Source organism: Halichoerus grypus, chromosome 2 (assembly GCF_964656455.1).
Source record: "Halichoerus grypus chromosome 2, mHalGry1.hap1.1, whole genome shotgun sequence".
In the NCBI taxonomy this organism is placed as follows: domain Eukaryota; kingdom Metazoa; phylum Chordata; class Mammalia; order Carnivora; family Phocidae; genus Halichoerus; species Halichoerus grypus.
Genome location: NC_135713.1, coordinates 200,905,760 through 200,929,351, shown reverse-complemented (window position 1 = coordinate 200,929,351; position 23,592 = coordinate 200,905,760). Strand labels below are relative to the sequence as shown.

At 42.6% G+C, this 23,592-nt stretch overlaps 2 long non-coding RNA genes across 2 annotated transcripts in view; one reads left to right on the top strand and one right to left on the bottom strand.

Moving 5' to 3' along the window:
- The first annotated feature begins 6,164 nt into the window (after window positions 1–6,164).
- Window positions 6,165–17,852, top strand: LOC144381031 (uncharacterized). Its single transcript, XR_013445438.1, has 3 exons — window positions 6,165–6,412; window positions 6,719–6,784; window positions 15,154–17,852. It is a non-coding gene; the product is annotated as an uncharacterized LOC144381031 (long non-coding RNA).
- The window catches only part of LOC118530365 (uncharacterized), a 101,461-nt gene continuing 84,039 nt past the window's right edge, over window positions 6,171–23,592 (bottom strand). Inside the window, exons 4-6 of the long non-coding RNA XR_004914620.2 lie at window positions 13,154–13,253; window positions 9,620–9,657; window positions 6,171–6,225 (exon numbers count right to left, since the gene is read on the bottom strand). This is a non-coding gene — a long non-coding RNA (uncharacterized LOC118530365). The remainder of the gene's footprint in view (window positions 6,226–9,619; window positions 9,658–13,153; window positions 13,254–23,592) is intronic.

Genomic DNA, 23,592 nt, shown 5'->3' with positions numbered 1-23,592 from the left:
TGAAAGTGTACTCATTTTAAAAAATATAAAACCATTCTTAGCTCACAGGCCGGAGTGATCTGATATGATTTAATCCCTAAATCTTTAAGGGTGGCATTAATTTGTGCCTTCCTTTTCAAGATGAAATATTGATATCGTTTCACTGTCTTGTCCAGAAGGCGGATAGTTTCAGAGCTTTCACTGGTCCTCCTCTGCCCCATAGACCAAGGACCCATTATGAGGATTAGGCCAAATACCAAGTGTATCTATTCCATAGACTGAAGAAATGACCACCCAGGCATGCTGAAGACACAGTGGATCCTCTGTCAGCTGAAGGTGAGCCAGGAATCCATTGATTACTTGGTCCCCCTATGCTCCTATTCTAACAGAGGGGCCGTGATTATCCTTGGGGATGTGGGTTATCTATGTGAACTCAGACCCAGTGTCCCACAATCATCAAAATGTTTGAGCATTCTCATTCTCCCTGTGAGTACTTACCCGAGGCAATGGCAATAGGCTCCTTTGAGGAAGGACCAGGGGACTCATCACTGTGTAGAGGTGTTACAAGGCTCTTCTTCCTGGGGATCCTGCTTCTTCCTTGTTCCATTGGTTTCAGGGTCAAAAACGAGCTCAAGTCTAAACAGAACTCAGGGCATTGTGACTTTTTATTGGGATGACTCGTTTCACCTAATCACCCATTTTTTATTTATTGTGATTGTGAAGGTTGAGCATGCCTTTGTTGGCTTCTCATTTATTTTGCCATGTTCTTTTTTTTTCTTTTTTTAAAGTTATTATGTTATGTTAATCACCATACATTACATCATTAGTTTTTGATGTAGTGTTCCATGATTCATTATTTGTGTATAACACCCAGTGCTCCATGCATAACGTGCCCTCCTCAATATCCATCACCAGGCCAACCCATCCTCCCACCTCCCTCCCCTCTAGAACCCTCAGTTTGTTTCTCAGAGTCCATCGTCTCTCATGGTTCATCTCCCCCTCCAATTTCCCCCCCTTCATACATCCCCTCCTGCTATCTTCTTCTTCTTCTTCTTTTTTTTTTTTTAACATATAATATATTATTTGTTTCAGAGGTACAGATCTGTGATTCAACAGTCCTGCACAATTCACAGTGCTCACCATGTTCTTTTAACCGTGTCCATGACTCTGCCCACCAGAGCTTCTTGCTTGCCCTGTCTCCTTGCAGCTCATTACGATATTTGTACCCATCGGTTGTAGCAGTTAAGCATTATCATCTGGCCTCTATTGTTTTGAGGTCTCACCTTTTCACTGCTATCACTGAGCTCAGTTTTGTATCAGCATCTTCTCCTGTCGAGCCTGTAATATGGAGTAGGGCCACCACTGAGCTAAGAGAGGCTGGTGCCCCCACAGAAGGGTATTCCTTATTGTTTTGGAAAGGGGTGGTTCTTCTGGGCTGTCCCATGAGCATTGTTCCCAGGTGGGATTTTTTTAGCCACTCTTAGCTGTTCCCTTCTCTGGCCATTTATCTCTTCCTCAGTGTCTTCCTTGGGAATTCAGGCACTTCTACCTAACTTAGTGGGGGGCCACCACTCTCCCGTGCATCAGGGGGGCCATCCTAACAGTGCATTCATGCCATCTCCCAATGTCCTTGCCAGGGTGGTTAAACGCTGTTTTCTGGGAGACTGCATCCATCTCAATGAAACTCTCTTGTATTCAAATTTATGTTCTGTCCCCCAGCATCCCCATAATCCAGTTCCATGAGTGCTGTCTCAGCCCCTACAGGGACATGCCAACCAGGTCCTCCAGCTCACAGGGGGTATAGGAAAAGGCCCAGCACCTCTCTGGTTATGTTGTGTTGTGCCACATCCCTAGTTTAGCCCAGTGACTGGGACAAGAGGTGGGCACAGATCATAAAGGTGAGGCACATTATCTTGCAGAAAAGAGGCCTTGGCATTGCTTTAAGCAAGGGGCAAGCACTAGCCCATTGGGATTGGGGATGATTTCTACAGACTCAAAGAATTCAGGAAAATCTGGGGATCCAAGATTTATGGGTATGATCATCCTAGATGTCTCCATCCCATGAGTCAAGACCCCATTCTTTCCAACCAGGGCCGTGGCCTTGGCACAGTCACCCTGATTTGGTTGGGAATTAACCTTCTTTAGTCTAGTCCTCTGTTTTCCTTCTGTTGGAGACAAGAAGAGCCTTTTTCTATGCTACCAAGGAAGTCCTCTGGTTTTCCCACTTAGCTTTTAATTGCTGACTCTTCACTCTCAGCTTTTCTTCTAGAGTGTCTGTCAAGCTTAGCAATAGCCAACCCCGTCCACTGTCCTGATAGTTGCTCTTCCTTCTATATTTTTAAAGACCTGATAACATTGCACCAGCTCGTGTATCCCACCCCAGTCTACCACTGATCAAGTTTAACAATCACACTGCTTCATGGTGCTTCAAGTGGCATGAGCGGAGGGGTCCTCATTACCAACTGGATAATAGGGGATCACAGTCCTAACTCCCGTCTTAGTGACTGCTTTCTTAGGCCATCCCTGGTACCCACTGCCGCAGGCTGAGTTCTCTGGGAAGCTGACTCCAAAGTAGAGAGTAGTGTGCGGGACGGATGCTATGGAGAGCTCCTGGGAGTAGCGTCTTGTGACAGAGAGGGCGAGGGAAGAGGATCGGCTGGAAGGAGATGCTGAGCAGTAATGCAGAGAAGCCCAGGAGCTGGAATTGCCTTCTGAGTTGCGCAGAGGTAGGGTGAGCAGGTTGGGTTTATACCTCACAGTGATCAGTCCCTGGGTGTGAGTTGTCCTGGAAATAGGCACAGCCTTGAGTGAGGCATCTTTCTCCAGTGGAGGCGATTCTTAAAGGAGGCTGACAGGGGCGCCTGGGTGGCTCGGTCAGTTAAGCGTTCGACTCTTGATTTCGGCTCAGGTCATGATCTCAAGGTTGTGAGATCGAGCCTGCTTGAGATTCTCTCCCTCTGCCCCTGCCCGCTCATGTGCACATGTGCATGCTCTCTGTCTCTCTCTCAAACAGATAAACAAACAAACAAACAAACAAATGAGGCTGAGAGCCAGCACCTGGAGAAATCGGGCCTCCATTCCTGAAGGGAGGTCCAAGCAGCACACAGCAGTGTCTACCTCTGATGATTATGAGGCATTCCCAGCATATTTCATTTTTTACCCAAAGTCTAAACCTAAGAGTCATGACAAACCTATAATTTGAACTGTGACAAGCCCCATCACTAGTGAACATGACCCTATGAGAGGAAGAAGCATTTTGAGTAAAAAGAAAAAAAAAAGTCAGTTGACAGAGTGAGCACAGGACATGGAAAAACTTTTGTAAAAAGAAAGGGAGGGGAGGTGTGGGGAGAAGGCAGGAGCCGGGGTGGGGGGGTGGGGGTGCATGAGGGTGGGTGGGGATCTAGCCTAGTAAACCACTAAAAAGAAATCTTTTTTTTTTACAGCAGCCCCAGGAAACTTATTGAGACCTCATAAAATAACGAGAACCAAGGAAACAGCACTCTATGCTAAGTGTCTCTTTCACTGTTTTACAGACTGGGGAAAGATTTTATGAGCTATTTGGCTTTCCCTTTGGATGCCTCCTTGGGAGAAGTTCCTGGTTCGTCGGCCAGTTATTTTAACTTTTGGCCAAGGAGTGAGAAGATTCTGAAATGAGATAATAGCTATTGAGGCTTTCTGGCTACGTTCTCCAGATGTTGACCACAGCAGACTCTTAGCTAACCCACAGGGAGTGGAGGAATTTGTCAAAACGGGAAATATCTACACGTGGGTCCCCTTGGACAGAAGGATAAAGTCGGATGGCTCTGGGAATATGACACTGAGAGGGTCCCTTGATTCCTTCAGGGAGTTCTGGCACCAAAAACTCTGTTTAGGAGCAAGTCATTAGATAATACTTGTAAGTTTTGAATGGTGAGACGGCTTCAGCATGGGATATGAAGTTGTCAGTTCTGAGGACATAAAACCCCCTCTCCTTTCAAGATGATTTGGTCATCAAAATTGGAGGAAAAAAAAGAAGCCAACCCCCTGTCTATCTACATTTTAAAAAAAGGGCAATGACCTCTTCATGAGTAGATCTTTGGTTTACTCGAGGACTGAGAGTGATCTGAGGGACATAGGTCATTAGTTTAAAAAATTACGGATTCATCCCAATCTTCAATGTACTTCTCCGATCATTTTTGGGATTCCAAAGCAGATGAGTCACCAATACTCTTAGATGATGGTTTTGCGATGGGAAACAACAAGCTAGAGACATGCATCGAGCACTCCAAAATGCAAATGGGCTACAGACCCAGTTTGGGGCCCTCTCATTAAGTCAATTCCATACTTGGGTGGAATATTCTGCTTAAGGTCATAAATAAAGAAATCCATTTGACTCTGAGCCCTTGTTCATTAAGATATTATGGAATCTCCTAGGTTGAAGAGGCATACGTGGAATGAAAACTGACCTTAAGCTTCTTCTCGTTCAGAGACACTCTGCAGTTTATTCCTGAGTCCAGGAATATAATATTTCAGCGACCTTGGGCAAACGGGACTTGGCAGTAGCAAGAATGGCTAGGAAACTTTCAAGATCATCCAAAGAGCTTCTGTATAACCTGCCGACAGGACCTGTGAGCAGATTCTACTCCCGTCACTTCCTACGTCTAAGCCTCGCTCTCCTACATCCCATCCTCACTTCTCCACTATTGATACTATTGATTCTCCAGCAGTGATTCTCAGCTAGGTGGCATTTGGCAACATCTGGTGACAGTTTTGGTTGTTTCAACTGGAGATGGGGGTTAAGAAAGTAAGACTTTCTTGTGTGCGTGAGAACTAAGTGATTTTTTTGTGCTACTAGGTAGCAGGCTAATGGAAGTTTTCATTTTTGTCACCATTACAATCACTTAATTCAGCCTGGGTTTTGAGCTGCAAAGCATTAGTTTTTTCTATGTTTACATTAGAGAGAGAAAGAGAGAGAGAAAGAGAACGAGGGAGGGAGAAAGAGATGCTTTTTATAAAAAATGTCAACAAAATCTTTAACGAGGCTCAATGTGATTTTATTACACTCTTTGATGGCTTTTAAGCCTGACATCTACTGTATGCTGGATTCTGTACGTTGCTCTGTTCTGCTCTCTACCAGACCCCATGTTGCTTGCTCAGAAGTATGCAAAAAAGATGATATTTGTATAATTTTCCCTGTATAAGATCATCCACAAACTGATTTTGAAAGAGTATCAATAAATGCTTTTGAGTTTTGTTTTAAAATGCAATTAATTGTGTATGTGATTCGGGCTCAAACCTTGCAGGGAGAAACAGCTATTCTAAATAACCCAGGTTTGTTAAATTAAAAACACAAAGAAGTCACTTGCCTTTGGATAATAAAGTTGGAGTGGGCTTCGGATATTATTTAATTTTTTCCTTTGCGAGGTAAAGCCACGGAGAGCTGTGAAGATTAATTAACTGTTTAGTAGCAAAATGAGCAGGGGCTCTGTTTGCCTTTTTCACTGCTGCGTCCCTCCCCCTCCAGCAGTGATTCTCAGCTAGGTGGCATTTGGCAACATCTGGTGACATTTTTGGTTGTTTCAACTGGAGATGGGGGTTAAGAGTGCTCGCAGCATCTAGAGGCCAGGGACGATGCTAACTGTGCACAATGCACAGGGCTGCCCCATAGCAAAGAATCATTTGGTCCAAACAGCAACAGTTCAGAGGCTGAGAGATCCTGCCGGTAGGAAAAAAAGCAATTGGCAGTGAATGCACAACCTCGCTCCCGGGGTCTAAGGAGCTGGTACTAGCTGCATACCCATTCTCTACAGGAGCCGTATTATTACTGGGTGAACACTGATGCTTTCTGGGCAAGGGCAAAAACAACAACAACAACAACAAACTAAAAATACCTCACTCTTTTTATGTATAAAGCACAGATACAATATATAAATGGATATACAATGCATCTGTGACACTAAAAGCAATTAGGGGAAAAAAATGTCTAAAAAGTTGTCTTGGGAAGGAGTGGTAATGGTGGGAGGTGGGGGCGTGGGGGGGGCAGGGTGAGGCTGGGAAACCCTGAAGTAACATGATTGCAATTCCCTCCCCCCCATCCTCTGTGTGGCGCTTGATGTTTGGAACAGGTGCCAGGCATGTGCACTACGATTCAGGACTCTGCTCTAACCCTGAGTTCTCTGAGTTTTTCTCTCTCTGCTCACCGCTTTGCATGCTGGGAAGCAGGGAGGCCGCTGTAGGTCATTCTTTCACTGCCTCTGCTTTTGTTTTCTGCAAATGAAAGACAAAGAGACACAGGAAGTTGAGTGTGGAAGTGAGAAAGAATGTGAAGGGACAGTGTGTTGGCCACCTCCCAGATCAGGACACATTGAGAAAGGGGAGGCTGCTCAGTTTCCCGGCTGGCATGCATGAGGGTGGTCAACAGCTGGACAGTCAGTGGGCGCACCGATCTCACGAGGTCAGTTGTCAATCCTGGGGATGCTTTTGCTTGTTATATGTTTCTCAACCCACCCACGAGACCTGAGAGTTGACAGTACTCTCTGGACCCTTGACAAGAAGTTGTTTATCTCAGTGATGTTTTTCTGGGTCTTCGTGAACGTTTAGTGGGCAGTAGCGAGAGCCTCCTGCAAAATGCCACTTGGATATTTTAATTTCAAGATGAGATTTAATATGTCTGCTTTGATTTATTTTGGATTTGTGGGTGAACCCAACCCATTTTTTGTTTGTTTGTTTGAAACTAATAGCATCATTTTGTGTCTTCTAGAACAAAGTTTGGGGCTTCAAGGAAGCAAATCTGGGCTTCTCCAGACGAATGAGTGAGTGGCTTGAGGTAAGTCTCTTAAACATAAATGAGTATTTCAACGTCAGTGGCATGAGAGATTTGTTGGGGCCATCACTGGAGATGTGTTTGACCCAGGAGAAGTTTCTGGAAATATATGTAGAGAGAGTGCATCTAGGAATTTAAGGATGGAGAAGGAACGTTCAAAGGATAGTCTTTTCTGGACATTCCCTCTCCCAACACAGAACCCACGATGACTTTAGATATAACAGTGCTATTAAGCCACAAAACCTCGAGAAACAGGGCAGTAAAAAATAATGAAATGCAATATTCAGAATATGTGGAAAAGCAATGATTTACTTTAATCCTAGGGACCAGGAATAATACACCTGCCTTGGAACAGGAGATGGCATAATGTTGGCATAACATTGGGGGTTTAATAATTTTTGACCACATTTTATAGACCCTTTCCTGCAATTAATGCTAAATAAAGTCAACATCTTCTCCACCTGCTGCTGTGTTTGGGGCTTTCATCAAGGGCGACCCCCTCTTCTTCATTACCCAGGTTATATCATGGTCCTTGTTTAACTTGCTCTTCTTTCCTTTCTTTTCTCTCCACCACCCCTAGAACTATCCCCTGCCTCATTTGTGGTCTATGTTTTCCCACTCCTTCCTTAAAATCATCAAGCTACTTGACTTCCAAGTACTAGTCCCATTGCTGTGATCAGACGGTCACTTCTGCCGAGCTGATACCTCAGTACATTTTCCCCCTTAATGATGTGATATCATTTCTTCCTTTTTAAAAAAGATTTTACTTATTTATTTGCCAGAGAGAGAGAGAGAGCACAAGCAGAGGGAGGGGCAGGCAGAGGGAGAGGGAGAAGCAGACTCCCACTGAGCAGGGAGCCTGATGCGGGGCTTGATCCCAGGTCCATGACCTGAGCTAAAGGCAGACGTTTTAACGACTGAGCCACCCAGGCGCCCCAGTGGTATCATTTCTTCTCATCTTATTTTTAGTTGAAGTAAATTAACCCGAATGGCTATTCCTACACGGCTCCCCACACACAGAGAGACACACAAGCATCGCTATTCTTTAATTCTGTCTCTCTCTCTTCTTTCTTAGGTAGAGTCTTGAAATGTTTAGAGTTCTAGGGAATAGGATTCTCTGACTATGCTAATGTAAAGTTTAGCCACTTTTGTCACATTGATGTCTTCTTTCAAGGATTATTGGACAATCGCTTGGGGCCTCTGGCCCAAGATCTCACCATGGTATCAACACTTAACCGGTCATAGAACATAATATGCCCGCAGGTGTGGAAAGGGAGAACCACCTGCATTCTTGCCTTTGTCTCCCCCGAGCCACGTTGAGAAGTTCAGAGGAGAAGCAATGCAAGAGTAACATGAATCTTCATTTGGCAAAATTAAGGCTAACCAAGGGAGACACAACCTGAGTGTCAGGGTGTGTGTGTGTGTGTGTGTGTGTGTGTGTGTGTGTGTGTGTGTGTGTGTGTGTGTGTGTGGTGTGTGTTTGCTTTGGGGGGAAAGAGTTGAAAAGTATTAGCTATAAAAACCATTAGCAATTCCTAGTTGATTCAAATCAGTCTCAACATTTTTCAAAAATCTCGCCTAGGTTCTTGCTCTATTTTAGGCCAATCGAGGATATTAATTCACACAGGGGGCTGTTTATTTAATTGTAGTAACAGTATATAAAGCCAATCTATCTAATCTTTTTTTTTCTTTTCAGTTTTTAAATCCCAAATGGTGAATGGTGAGCAAGGCTGCTGGTTTTATAGCTTCGTGAATTAGTTCAGCTGAAAAATATTCTGGCCCTTTCCATTTGGGAGTCAGTGGGGCTGGGAAGTGGGGGTGGGGGTAGGGCAGGATTTGTTAGTCAGCACTAATCGTTTCTTGGCCTCTAGCAATTCTCTGTGGCAGAATAAAGGGAAGAGATAATTATTCCCCTTAATCACTGCATCAATGACTGCATTTAGAACCTCTCCTTAAAGGCTGACCAGATTTCCCAGAGAATATTCTCAACCCTTCACTGATCTGATTTTGAAGTAAATGAATGTTCTGAAAATATCTGCTAGCAGGGTTTTGTTCGCCTGGGCCTCTCAGAGACAAGGAAGCTCCAGTGGCTTCAGATGGGTGACCTTTCTCATATCTGTCACCAGGCTGCTAATGAGGGTGGGATTTTGCATCTTGGCAATGGGGTCTGATGGCAGGAATTACCAAGGAGCAGGATCCAAAGCCCAGTTGCCTTTACATCTGTTTCTCTCTCTCACTCTGGGCTTCCTTCCTTTCCCTGCTATGCCATTCTCATCTGAATTTGTGGGTTTGTGACTTTAGGAATGGATGAGTGAGAAGAAAAACAGGAGAGAAAGAAGACAGTGCAGAGGCCACAATGTCACCATCTTCCTGAAAGGAATTTGGGGCCTTTCTGGGCGTATGAAAATACACGCAAGGAAAACACATGGCTCTAACTTACTCTCCTCTTCTTTGGTCTGTCAGTACAGGAAGGTCAACGTCTTTGCGGAAATCAAGCTGAATTTCAGGAGCTCAGTGTGTCAACAGGTCTTGAAAAATACGCTAGCCTCCCCACGATTCCTGTTTCCTGAGATGCTCCCCAAATTCTCTTTCCTGATCCTGCCTGTCCTTCAAGGTTTCCCTCTTCCACGAAGCCTTTCTTTATTTTCTCAATTTAAAAAATTGTTAAATTTATTTTATGATGTTGTTACTTTTTTTTTTTTCCCATGAAGCCTTTCTGTCTACCCTTCTACAACAGGTAACACTTCCTTGTGGTGAGTTCACCGAGTGGGCCCTAAGTTTATCTTGCCTCATTTATTTCTGTAAAGGTGTTAGTTAATTATAGAGACATATACTTACCAATTAGTTTCCAGAGAAACAGGAGTGCTCAGGGAAGTCTAAGGAATGAAAAAACAAAACAGAAAACTAAAAACACTTGCCCTTTGTTTCAGAGCCCAGAGGGAGAATGAGAGGGGGTGTAGTGAGTCGAGGAACTGGGAAACAGCTGGGAATTGAAAGCTAGCTCTGGGGAGGACTTCCATGCTGGGTGACCCTGGGTCACTGACTTGACTACTCTGGGCCGGTTTATCCAATGGTAGGTTGGAGATAATCCCAGGATCACTTCGTACTTTATCATGAGGTGAAATGAGTCAATCTATGTGTAAAATTCTTAGAACATTGCCTGCCCCATCACACAGTAAGTCCTGTATTGGCCTTAACTATTATTATTACGACCCTGGTAATATTGTAATGTTTGTCCCTCCTTGCCTTTGTGCGGGCTGCCAGAATGCTCACTTAAAGAAGTAGCATACAGCATTTTTTTTTTTTTGAGTGAATTGGGGAACATCATCCCTATCTTAATCCTGCACCCATATTTGTCTTCTGCTAGCACTGTTTCTCTAAATTATTTTAATGCATTTTGGGGTCTTATATGCAATTTTTTAAACTGCCATGAATCCTTTTTGAAACAAAGAAGGGCATCAATCCATATATAATCAAGCTTTGTATTTCCAGAGAGCTTTCTATGCGCACGCCCTTTCTCTGCCACCACGTGGTAACCATGCTAAGGCAGAAATCACATCTTCAGTCCCTCATGTCCTCTGTAGCTCTTTGAAGTTCTGTTTGTACGTGATAGGATTGAGTGATTTGTTGCTCTTTTGACTTTTATGGGTTGCTATTACTGATGTGTTGTGTAATACTGTTAGTATCCATTGCCTAGAGTTAGCACGGGGCCAGAGGGGAAGAGTTGTATTTTGCATTTCACTTCATCTGATTTCATTAGAGCTGAACCCAAAGACATGAAGTATCAGGATGTCCTTGAGGCTTAGCCCACTGCACTTCAGGACTTAGGTTTTCTCTTAGCATCCACGGTAAGACATCCTGCAAGCAATCCATACAGAGCCTGAATTCTCTAGCCATGTGGAAAGGAACTGTGGGTTCATTTCACTCAACCTCTTTTTTTCTACTAAAGAGAAAAACTGAGGCCCGGAGAGTTGGCATTTGTTTGGGGTTGATAATAAACTCAGAGTCAGAAACAGGTTCTCTTTAACTTCATGTCTGCTCTCGTTGCTCAAAGTACAATTATTGGAAAATGTTCCTTTACTTTTAAGTCCTGTGGTAGCATTTCTAGCATGTTCCTTGGGATTACTTAAGTAAACTCATTAGTAAGGTTAAAATAATGTGTGCGTGCGTGTGTGTGTGTGTGTGTGTGTGTGTGTGTGTTGGGGGGGATGGAAGCTGATGTTTCTTATTTTCAGAAAATCTTTCCAGTTTCTTGCATCAACACCAAAGCCGCAAAAGTTGCACAGATCCATCTACGAGAGAGAGCAATCAGAAACAATCTAAATGTCCATCGAGAAGGACCATTCTAAAATAAATTGGGGTACATCCATAAATATGAGGGGACATTTTGCTTTCATGACAGAGTCATGAATCACTGATGCTAAGACCATAGTTAATATTTACCGAGCATTTATTAAGTTAGATACTAAAAGCCTTACGTGGAATATTTCATTTAAGCCTGAGAAACACAACATAGATGGGTTCTATTTTTCCTGGGGCTTAAAAAGTTTCTCATTTCACTCTAAAGTTTTTATTCTCCCCCAGAACCTATGCACTTCATCCTTTTGCTCTCCAGCTTATGTGGAAATGTCTGCAATATGCTGTTGTGAAAAACAGAACAAAGCTGGTACATACTATTTTTTGTATGTGCTTAATTATGTGTGTGTGGGTGGGTGTTATCTGTATCCAAGCGTCAGAGTTTTTGGAACTATATACACCAAAACCATTCACCTATTATCTGGGCAGTGGGTTAATGGATGATTCTCACTTTGTTTATATTTTCTACATCATGGGAATTATTTCCTAGTTATTATATATACATGCATACCCACGTATAACTCTTTAAGGTTAAAATTTTAAAGGTAAATAAAATAATAACATGAAAAGCAGCAACGAAGCTGCCAGTTAGAAAGGGAAAACCCTATCAAATGAATTATTAAGACCTTCCTCTAAAAAAGGCACCCTAAAAACTTGACTTCCCTAATTCAGCTTGTATTTTCTTTTCTATTTTTCAAAGTAGCCTGTGGTGGGAAACATAGGCTGCGGTCCCCTTCTAGATACCGTCCAGCCCTCTGAATGTGGGATGAAGACAGGCAAGGCAGTGTTGCTGTGGGGGGAGGGGAGGTTGTGCTTCAAGACCCCCGTCTGAACACCCAGCTCCAAAGCTTCCACTTATGACCCTGGTTCAACCTGCCTTGATTTTCCACAGGTAAGCCAAAGTGGAAATTAGTCTTTGGAAAGGGATTTTCAAAGTAGACTTCACTCAAACTCGGCAAATAATTAACTTTTCATCCTCTCATAAAATTTAGACTGTGGCTGGTTCAAAGCTCAGGACCCCGGGCCTTAATTGAATTGACTCGGTTTTCCATCCTTCTGAAGGATCATTCCAAACCATAACATTTAGCCAGGGCTGCCCTTCCTGGCGAGAACATAAGTGCCCATTGAAAGGAGGATCGCCGAGTCAGGACTGTGGCACGCAAATTGGACCGGAGTGGAAAATGGGACACTCTCCGAAGGGGACAAAACACTTTCTGTTTCCTACGCTTTAAAGTTCAGTTCGAAGGCATCTGCGCACCACCGTGTCCCGGCCAAAGCAAAGAGAGCCACCACTCCACGGCTCCCCGGCCACTGCGCTCATCCTGACCCTCGGGGCCTCCTTCTCCACGCCGCGGCCTGCCCCTCACCTCCTCTCAGACCCAATTCGCCCCTGCCCTCCCTGATTTTGGCCTCACTCACGTCCTCCTCTACAAACGTGTCCCTGGCCCCCTGCCTTCTGAAATTAACCCACATCGCCGATTTCAGATCAAAATTTGTTATGCAAACAGGAAGCCCCAAAGGTTGAGATGGGAGTTATTCTCCAAAACCGAATGAGTCGAAACAAGACATTCTCTTGTTATTGGATTGTACATCAAACAACTGCATGCGCACGAGGAGCTGAAATAACCATAACAACAATACGCAGAACAATGGGCTCCCAATTAAACTGTAGGACCCCTGAGGGCAGAGCACCGGCTCCTCGTTACCTTCTCCAGCTGCCTTGGCACCTCGCTCCGCATGACTCACGTGCTCAGTAAATACTGGGTTGATGACACATTGTCTCAGAGCAAGAAGAGGACATCTCCCATGCCTGAAACCTGGCACCATTTAGATATGAAAATGTGGCTTTCAGTAATTTTAAGTTCTTGAAAGCTAAATTATAAAGCAGTTAGACGTGTTTTTTTCCTTTTCTTTTGAAATCTTTCTGGTCTTGGACTGAGAGGCTTTTGCAGTTGAGGTAATCTCTTAAAGACCACTGACATCTACTCAACCACAGAACATTCAGGCACGCCGAACCTTGGCATTGGTGATCCGCAGAAGGAAATGTAGAATTAACTTCTAATATTGAAGCTGACACTTCGGCTTCATCTCCGGGATGTTGCAGGGAAGAGTCTCTCTGTGTGGGATGAGAAATAGAATTTGTAATTCAAGGTCAGTGGAGGAAAACCCCTGGGTTTATTTTATTTGGACTGTGTTTCCATGATGTCGCTGCCGAACTGAGTTTTTTATTTGCGCCGGTTTATGTGGTGGATCTCTGCGAACCCCATTTTGAAAGACACTGTTGTGGTACCTGGAGGCTTTGGAGGTGATTCTCCAGTCGGCACAAATATGATTGGAAGGCTATGCTTATGGATTTATAAAAGAGTGATTAAGTTCCATATCAAAGGGAAGTGCCTTCCCGGAAGAGGATGGGTTAACGTCCAGAAACTCAGCCAAGCTTCCAGGGAATTCTGCCCCTTTTTTTAGCTCTCCCCCTGTAGCCTGGTCCCCACCTACTCTCCCTTCTGCTTCTGCGTCAGTCCCTCCCTGTTGCTCCAGGCTAAATGTCTTGCTGTCCAGTTCTGGTTCTTAGGCACTGCATTTTGCCAGGCTACGTTTTCACCCCAAATGTTCTTCAACAATTGGGTCTATCAGTTTTAAGGAAAAGTACATGAAAATAGTAGAAGCATATGGAAGATGGCAACCTGACATTTTATAGAGAGAAAAGCGACCTTTATAAGAGATGGTACTTCTGTGTAAATATCAAATAGCTGAACACGGGTGGCTGACCTGCCAAGTTAGGAGTCACTCGTTTGTCTTTATTAGGAAAGTAAAATTGGAGTTGAGAGTAGCTGGATCTTCAGGATTCCTCTCAGACAAGGAAGTGGTGAAAATGTCCACTCTTTATTGGGCATATCTGACAGCAAACAGGAGCGCCTAGTCTCTCTGGCTTATCATAAGCCTGACTGTCAACTCTGCATAAATAAGAGGGTGTGAGACTTGATGTGGGAAGCAGGTGAAGAGGAAAGTATACAGGAAGCATCATGGATGTTAGAAGGGGGACTGGATGATGATGACCATGATGATGACAATGACAACTGTCCTGAATTGTGTTCTTTTTATGTGCCAAGCTCTTTTGCATGCTTTATCTCATTAAATCCAGACAACAACCCCATGCAATAGGATCTGTTCTTAACCTAATATTATAGGGACAGGGAAAAGTCACTCTGTCCAAACGACAGAGTCTGGATTCACACTTAAGTCTAGCTGACTCTAGAGTTTACATTCTTAATGAGCCCGGACTTTAGGAAGCCCACTACAACATTACTTCTCACTTTTTGTTTCCAGTTCTCCTCATTCATGGTTTTTTTTTTTTTTCCTTTTTAAGTACTTTTCCACCTGAGCCTGATTCTTTTCTTTGGGAATAAATGTTTAGAGCTAAATTAGGAAGTATTGGGAAGGAGTTCTTCCCATAAGCAAGAGCAGAAAGGCAAATGCCTGCAGCCAGCCTTGCCCAAAGGGGAGATGGACATGCTCTGTGCATTTCCCCTCCTGAGCTTTGTAATGTTTGGAAAGCCACCTTCAAATTTTAATCCTTCCCACTCCAGACTTTGCCATTCGAAACACTCTCCCCCTCCTGGTTAGCTACTATCCTATCAATTTGATATTGACATTATTAGAGCCATGGGATATCCCTGTTTTTCCAGCAAAAGAAATGGACCACACTGGGACAAACACCCAGTCTTTCCTGACTTTCTAGCTGGGTGGTGCTGCATTAAGAGTGGCTCCGTTTCCAGTCACAGAGTTTATTTAAATCTTGGTTGGAAATCTCATCTGCTCTGAGCCTTGGTTTATGCACAGATCCATAAGCCAGGAGCAGTAATAACTACTTCAAGGGGTGCTTAGGAAGTCTAAATGAAAATTTTTTTTTTTAATTTGAAATATCTCTATGAAAGTTCCTGGCATATCAAAGGTACTCAATGAATGTTGTGTGTTATTAGCATTATTCTTACGGTTGTTTTTAATATGATTTTCAGCCAAGGTTAAGGGTACGCGTGGGACCATGGGATGGCATGAAGGTTCTCTAAGTAAGCTGACCAACTTGGAGCATCAGTGTGTCCAGAAATGGATGATCAGCCGCTGCCACAATCATGTGATTTCCCATTCAAGAGGCCACTCTGAGTTGCCTGGCTCAGTGTCATGCAGACAGCAGCCCTGCCCTGGCCGTCACATGACAAATGCATGTTTTCGACCAATGGTAAATGGCCAAATCCCTACCCCAAGCGCGGAGTCCAAGTCAATGAAATGAGTGCAGTTCTGCCTTTGAACTCATGTTAATCCTCGGCATGTACCCAATTTTAACTTTTCCCAAGACTTTTATTTTCCGAGATTGATTATTTTCAGCAGATGGATGGGGTGTCTGCGGCAAGGCATTGCTCGTTGTACCCGCAGCTCATATTTCATTAGATAAATATACTACATGGTGTAATCCTGGATTCTCCTGGGCACCCAGGCCTGGGAGACGCTTTGAGGATAGAAGTCAATCAAGTCCAAGGGAGGGAGAGTTAGAGACGCTGGATTTAGTGTTGTAAAGGAGCACATTGCCGGGAGACGTCTTCGTTTATTTACTCAGGTATTACACAGGTGGAGAGTCAGGCTACCCACTTAGTCACATGTCCACTCTAAGATATCATTGAATCTATATGGGAATCATATTTGGAGAGAAATAAAGCATACTTTTAAAATAGTCAAGGATAGATGTGGGAAAAGGGTGAATTACAACTCCAAATATTTTTGTGTCTTGAAAATGTTCTTCAAATGAACACATTTTTTTTTTTTCCAAATGTTTTGGCTCTGAAGTCTTTTTCAAGCAGTATGGAGTTTCTCATCCAAAGAAAGCTATGGTTGTGTAGATATCACACCTGAAATGTCTGACTTGGCTAATGTAGGTTTCCGAGACTATGCCATGATAATGTTTTGCCAGATACCAGCTGCCTTATTGTCTTTGCCATCATCGTGGAAAGAATGATGGTGTAGACAAGCAAGTGTGTGCACATGCATGTGCATAACGCTGTAGGAAGCTGTAGTAAAGTGTCCACAGGTGTGTCAACACATTAAAATGAATGCAATGGTTCTGTTGCAACAAGAAAATGCTACTCAAACTCAGTGTTCTTTTTTTTTTTTTTTTTTAAAGATTTTACTTATTTATTTGACAGAGAGAGACACAGCGAGCGAGAGAGAACACAAGCAGGGGGAGTGGGAGAGGGAGAAGCAGGCTTCCTGCCAAGCAGGGAGCCCGACTCGGGGCTCGATCCCAGGACTTTGGCATCATGACCTGAGCCGAAGACAGACGCTTAATGACTGAGCCACACAGGCACCCCAAACTCAGTGTTCTTGACATAAAGATCTTAAACAAATCCATGAATAAAACCCCAAACCACAGAAATATGGAAAAGGGGAATGAACAATTCACAAAAAGAAAAATATGAATTACCAATGCATAAATGAAAGATGTTCAATCTTAGTAGCAATTAAAGAAATAAAAAAATAACAGGGCATCCTGTTTTCACAAACATTGGAGATTTTAGATGATTTTTAAACTTTCATTGTAAGTGCAGGGTGACAGCAATGAGAGGGCCAGCTGTCTCTTCTTCTACCAGCACCCCTTTTTAAAGTTATTATGGCTTAAGGATACATTTTTATTATCTGGTAGTTCTTTAATCCAAATTGCTTGTATTTGTTTTCAGAGACTTATTGGTTATTTTTGCATACTTTTCCCCCAGATAAAGTTTAGAAATATTTTTCATCAAAATATACCTTTGGTGTTCTGATTGGGCAAGCATTAATCATATATATTAATTATAATTTAGAAAGAAATGACACATTTACAATGCCATCTTCCATCTTCAGAGCACGTATGTTGCTTATTTGAATACTGCTCGGTCCTTCCTCTTCTCACTTCATCCAGAACAAGAGGCAGGGACACTGTAGATTGAGATCCTGTGGGGTGACTGACATGTCATTGTAAATCAATAATCATGGAGCAAATTAACTAACTCATAAATGAAGGCATGATCCAGGTGACAACAGCAATGACCAAAAACATGAGTTCATTTCAATTGTGTCACTGTTGAGCTTCTGCCTGTGCATCAAGAATCCAGATATACTGTGGTCCTTCGGTTCCCAGTACATGTCATACAGTCTTACTTCTCTGGGTCTGGGTACCTGCGTCCCCTTTGGTGGAATCACTTCTATTAGCTCCACCTGCAGCAAACTTCATGTATTCGACTGTAAGTCCTCATCTTTGGGTCACTTCCTCCAGGAAGCATTCACAGATCCTTCTCCTAAAATTAAATTTGGCATGCACCCCACAGTATCAGTGTTTCCCCTGTGATGAAACAGGCAATCCCCTCTCATAAAAGAACCAAGCATGATGGCTCTGAAGCCAGGCTGCCTGGGTGCACGCTGGCTCCATCATGTGCTAGCCATGTGACTTTGAAGAAAAGGTCTCAGTCTTCTCATATATAGGAGTTTAACGGGCAATAAAAGTACCTTCTACATAGGGTCACTATGAGGATCAAATATATTGATGATGTACACAAAACGTTTAGAACAAAACCTAGCACACAGCACGATAGAAGTGCTTGCTATCATGGTTACTTCTACAAGCTATCTTTGTACAAGCTATTCTATTCTAAGTTGCCAGAACATAGACAGTTTTACTCATTGCTTTATCTCCAATGGTTAGATCAGAGCTAGATACATAATATGTATTCAATAAATATTTGTTAAGCTAATGATTTGGTATATTAGATCTATTCTGGCTCTACTCTTTAAGGCAATGTTTTATTTATTTAACAGATGATTTAATTGACTATCCTGGTAAAATGGTATATCGTATTCTCGGTAACTTGTCTATTGTTTATATTGAAGGTGGTGGAAAGAAAGACTTTTGTCTTTCTTTCTTCATGTTCTTCTGGATTGCAGCTTTTAACATTTAAAGCTCTCTAATGGGCCGCTGAGGAGGTAGTGAGACCTCTCTTTCTAGATAGTGAAATCCCCATGTCACTAGAGGTGTTTAAGCACTCGATAAAGGGTTAGACTGGATGATGTGTCCAGGTCTGCAATTTGTGACTCTATGTCCTCTGTTCTCAGAGCCCCTAATAAGGGCAGTTAAATGAAACCTTTAGCCTGACTGGTTTTCTACCTATAATATTAAGGTTAAATGCATTTTGCATATGTTTAAGATGATTCTTACAATGGTAAATATAATCTTACCCTTTTCCTGACTTGTGGGGGGACTCTGTGATGTCAGGTACTTGAAATGCATTTAAACACACCCAGCAATTGTTTGCTGCCATACCACATATTTTACCGGTCATTTAACTTGGTCGATTTTTAATAATACAAGTATATTGTATAAAGCGACACTGCAATTTAAACAAGGGCACATAATGTTTTACTAACCTCAAATTTGGAAAAGAGAAAGTGCATTTTTCCCCCCTGCTGCCCACAGACCTAAAAATAAACTCTGAGAAGGATTCTGGGCAAGAAATCAGGAAGTCTGAGCTCTAGCCTTGGTTCTCCTATTGATAAGATGGGAAGAAAGCTTCACATTTTTTTTCTGCACATGAAACTTCAAAGTGCAAAGTAGTCTTTGTCAATCATTGAAGTTTAATGGAAACCTGGAGCTGAGCCTCCTCTTGCAGCGTGCCATTCTCTGATGCACCAAGGAGCTTCTGAAATAGTTCCCAGCCTTGTGCAGAGACCCAGAGCTGGAAAGAACATTCTGACTTGGGCTGGCTATGCAGATGAGTTCAGAGCCCGGGAGAAAACAGGATGTGGGCTCCTGAGAATTGTAATAAAGACAGAAAGCCTTTGCCTCGGCATTGGGGTTTCTGGGTGAGGTTCTGCCTCTGTCACCCAATGTCCCTTCACCACGACACAAACAGGGAGTATTATTCCCACCTAAAAGCAAAAATTCACTGGCAGTTATTCCATGGTTTTATCGTCAATGCCTAATTTTGATTTCCAGTTCAAGATGTCTCCGTCTGTTCTCTTGCTGTTGATAATGTTTCCAAATAATCCCGCATCCCGTCGACTTGGAGAAAAAAAATGTTCTTTCTAAACAAGACAAAAATTAAAAATCCATTGAATCAATCAATCTTCATGCCCCTGCTCACTCTGATGGCCTTGTGTGCCATATCTATGTGATTTTGAGTCTGCAATAAAAAATTATGCAGACCTTTGTGGATACCTTCATGAACCTCCCACCTTATCTAAATTAGGCCCACCTGCTTTACCTGCTCATGACACCGTTATCTTCCTTTTATAATACTTGACACAATTTGGGTGATTATTTGCTTCTAGATGTAAAAATCCATCAAACCAATGAGTGCGTCTGTCTTGTTTACCAGCTTTTTTCCCAGCAGCCTACACAATGGTTGGGATGGCATGCATCCAGAAAATACCTAGTTCAGACATTTATCCTTGTTTTTGTTTTAGCTCAGCAAAAGCAGTATTGGCTCAGGTGGGGGTGGTGTGGGTGATCACAGGAGAGTTCTGATTAAAATAAGACTTCCCACTTCTCTTATTGACTTACTGATACCAGTTAAGTGCCGATTCTTTTGGAATTCTTGTTTTGCCATTTTTTTTGCTAACGTGAATATGGATGCAGAAGTTTTTAACTATTGTACAGTCAAATTCATTGAGAAAAAAAATGTACAATGCCTAACCTTTACATCCTCTCACCATGGAGCAGGTTCATTGTGTTATTTTCAACTCAGTTCTTCAGGAATTCCTAAGAAAATGAAAAAGATTTGGGGGTTCAGTTTTAATTAAGTAGAAGAGAGTGTACGATCGAATCTTCCATCCCCCTTAAGTTCAGCTCCTGTGCTGCACGTAGCTCGGGCTTGATCTGGGGTAGACTCATTCATCAGGTAAACGGCACGGGGGGGCTGGATTTAAGCCACACACATTGTACTATGGTTAGTGAAGGGATTGGGTTGAGAATTTCTTGGCAGTAATTGGTGGAAATACATCAGCTCTCTCTTGTATCCTAATGGAGCTTTTTTTTTTTTCTTTTTTCATTTCTCCTTTGTCTTCTTTTCCTTCTCCTCCTCTGTCTGCATTGTCATTTTCTGGCTGTTCTAGGACAAAGAGTGGAGAATATCCAAAAATGTTCTGAAATGTTGAACCATTCAGAGACTTAGCCAAATCAATTTTTGGTCATTTTTGATCAGGTTGGAAGAGGTTCAATCTTCAAAAGTAGAAGGCATTAATAGGGCAAACCTATGTGGAGTCCTTTCAATTCCTTGTTAAGTATCCAGAAACAGGCAACAGGCATTTAGATCTTTCTTTTTCCTTTTTTTTTCTTTCAAGTGACTGTAACCACCATGCTAAACTAATTATATCATTTCCTAATTTATTTGGAATGTGTACTTGTAGAGCTATACATTTATATATCTATACTTCTAAGAAAAATGCAGTCAATAACTAACTTTTTTTAAGTCACTTAATTCCAAATGCAGCAGACCTTTTCCAAAGGCATAAGAACCTGAGAAAGGTGGGTTTGCGTGCTCCAAGGATCTGATTTTATAGCTTGCTTACTTTGCTCACTCTACCTCCATCTCCGGGGCTGGGATCATACCTGATAAGGCACTTGGGCAATTGGTTCTGGTTTCAACTGAAGTCTTGCAGCCCCACTTGATTTATTTAGATTTTTCTGGTTACATACTAAATGCCAACTTCCAAGATGAGATTTATATTTTCCAGGTTTGCTGTCTTTCTCTTCTTGTGGTTTGCAGATTGATAGGGGAGAGTCATCCTGAAAGGAGAGCTGTTTTGTTCCCCTGGAAAATACATGGATCAGTGCAAATAGGGCTGACCTCAAACCATTTGACTAAGGGATCTTCAGGCACTTCAGAGGTATCAGTGCTGTCTCTAATTGGTCTAGCCTGCAGCATTCTGTGAGCATTCCTTTCGAAGTTTAAGACATTGAACAGTCTGATGGATACAACTGCTCTTAAATGAGGTTCTTTTTGACATTTTATAAATAAGACTTTATTTTTTGGAGAGGAATCAAGATAGTTCTGCTTGGTGTTGAATTCGGCCTCATATAAGATTTTTCATCTTGGAAAAGAAAAACCCTAAGCCATATTGGGTTTTTTTTTTTTTTAAGATTATTTAGTTATTTATTTGACAGAAGAGAGAGATAGGGAGAGCAGGAACATAAGCAGGGGTAGTGGGAGAGGGAGAAGCAGGCTTCCCACCGAGCAGGGAGCCCAATGCGGGGCAGCCATATTGGGTTCTTATTTTCTTTCAATATTTGAAACCGTGGGTGAATCAAGAAACAGTTTAATCCAGGGCACCTGGGTAGTGCAGTCGATTAAGCGTCAGACTCTTGGTCTTGGCTCAGGTCATGATCTCAAGGTCGTGATATCGAGCCCTACATCAGACTCCACACTGGGTGTGGAGTCTGCTTGAGATTCTCTCTCCCTCTTCCTCTGCCCCTCCCCAAAATAAATAAATAAATCTTTTTAAAAAACCCAGTTTAATTCAAATTCTTTTAACACATGTAAGAAATATCTCACTTTCAAAGGGGGTTGAGCAAAATTCAATAGACCCTAAGAGCTTTTGTTCCTGCCCCTCTGTCTCAGTCTCTCTCTCCCTTTATCTCTGTCTCTGTCTGTCTCTTTCTTCTCTTTTCCTTTCTGACCCTACAAAAATGAGGAAGAAGGATAAGAATGTTATTTAGCTGGAACAGATTGGAACTGAGTAAAGTTGAACAAACATGACTCTTCCACAATGAAATGTAAATTTGTCTAAGCATTGATGCCAAATATTTTTTTTCTTTCCATCTCAATGGTAGCAATAATAGAGAAACATATTGGCCCAGTGATCAGCAGGGAACCTTGCCCAACTCCTGGTCTTAATGAAACAGAGCCTTAAACACACACACACACACACACACACACACACACGCGCGCGCGTGCGCACATATGCACGCATCCACGTGCGCACACATGCACAAACCAGCAAGTTCCTCGTAGACTGGCAACAGGTCAGAGTCTTCATCAGCAAGCCTTCAGTTAACTCTGTCCCATCTTCTTCCTTCCCTAATCCCACCCCCAGTCTTATTCCTATTCTCTTCCCTCTCTTCTTTTCATTCCCTATTCTGTCCTCCATCCCTGTTTTCTGGGTGAAATTTTCTTGATCTTTCCCCATGAGGTGATCTTTTCTACTTGAGTGAATATCAGATCCAAAGTATAAACAATGGCATCCCTGGGTCAGATCCACCCTGATAAAGTTCGTGATGGGTTTCCTTACCTCAAAGGGGGTAAGTTAGGCACAGAGATTCTACCCTCTCATTACTGTGAGCTATGCCTCCCCTCTACCCAGGAGTCAAGATGAGAGTGGTTTGAGTAAAATGAGGTTTTGCATCCAGATGAGATGTAATGGATCAACACACCTGGCTGGTGCCCAGATGTCTACACACCTGGCCTACATAGCGTTCTACAGCCATGTGTTGGGTTTGCTTATGTCCACTGGGTGTGGCCTGAGTGGTGGCGGTGAAATAAAGCAGGTATGTCAATTGTTCCTTACAGTAGTTAGAATGTCAGGAGTGACATGGGTTGGAGGCCTCTGGTACTTTGACTGAGGAACATAGGGCCTTGATATTCAAAGGCAGTGACAGTGGTTTTCAATGTCTCTGAAGTGGGAGATCACTCAGCTGTGTCTCCCAATCCCCAGAACACCAAAGTCTAGTGGGCTGCTGTGGGCAGATGATGGCGCAGAAATGGATATATTCACTGTGAAGCCCTTGGTATTGAACTGAAAGCCCTTTGATATGAAATTCAAAGAATCGTAGGAAGTAGAGCGTCATTCTGCTTATCTTTATCTCCCTACTGAGAATTTTACCCAGTCATTATAGGTGGACCATTATTTAATTTTCTTTAAAAGCAGTTCTAAAAATAGATCTTGGGAAATACTTTGAACAAACTTCTCTGGAAATGTCTCTTGCTATTTGGCCTTTTGTAGTATTTTTCCTTCTTTCTAATTGAAGGATCTCATGCTTTAACACATTATTTTTTTTCCCTTTGAAACTGGCTTATTACAGCTGATGAATCGGCCTCCAAAATGTTAATTCAACCTTACTCCTGTTCCTTCCAGCCATCAGTCAAGCTGGATTAGATTTTCCCAGTTGATAATTTCCAGTTCCAGTTCTGTGGGTCCAGTCTTCTCAACTTGTCATCACCTAAAATATTAGTTTTAAATTGGATAATAAAGATACATTACATCTCTATCAAATGCAGATAAAATAGCCTAATATTTTTATAGTCCTCTCCATGAAATGACTTTAGGGAACTTTCCAAAAATATTCTTCTCCCCCAAAACACAGATGAATCACTAGCGATCACCTGAGTCATCCTTAATAAAGTGAATTATGTCTGGTTTTCTGGGTCCCTGTTTATCTA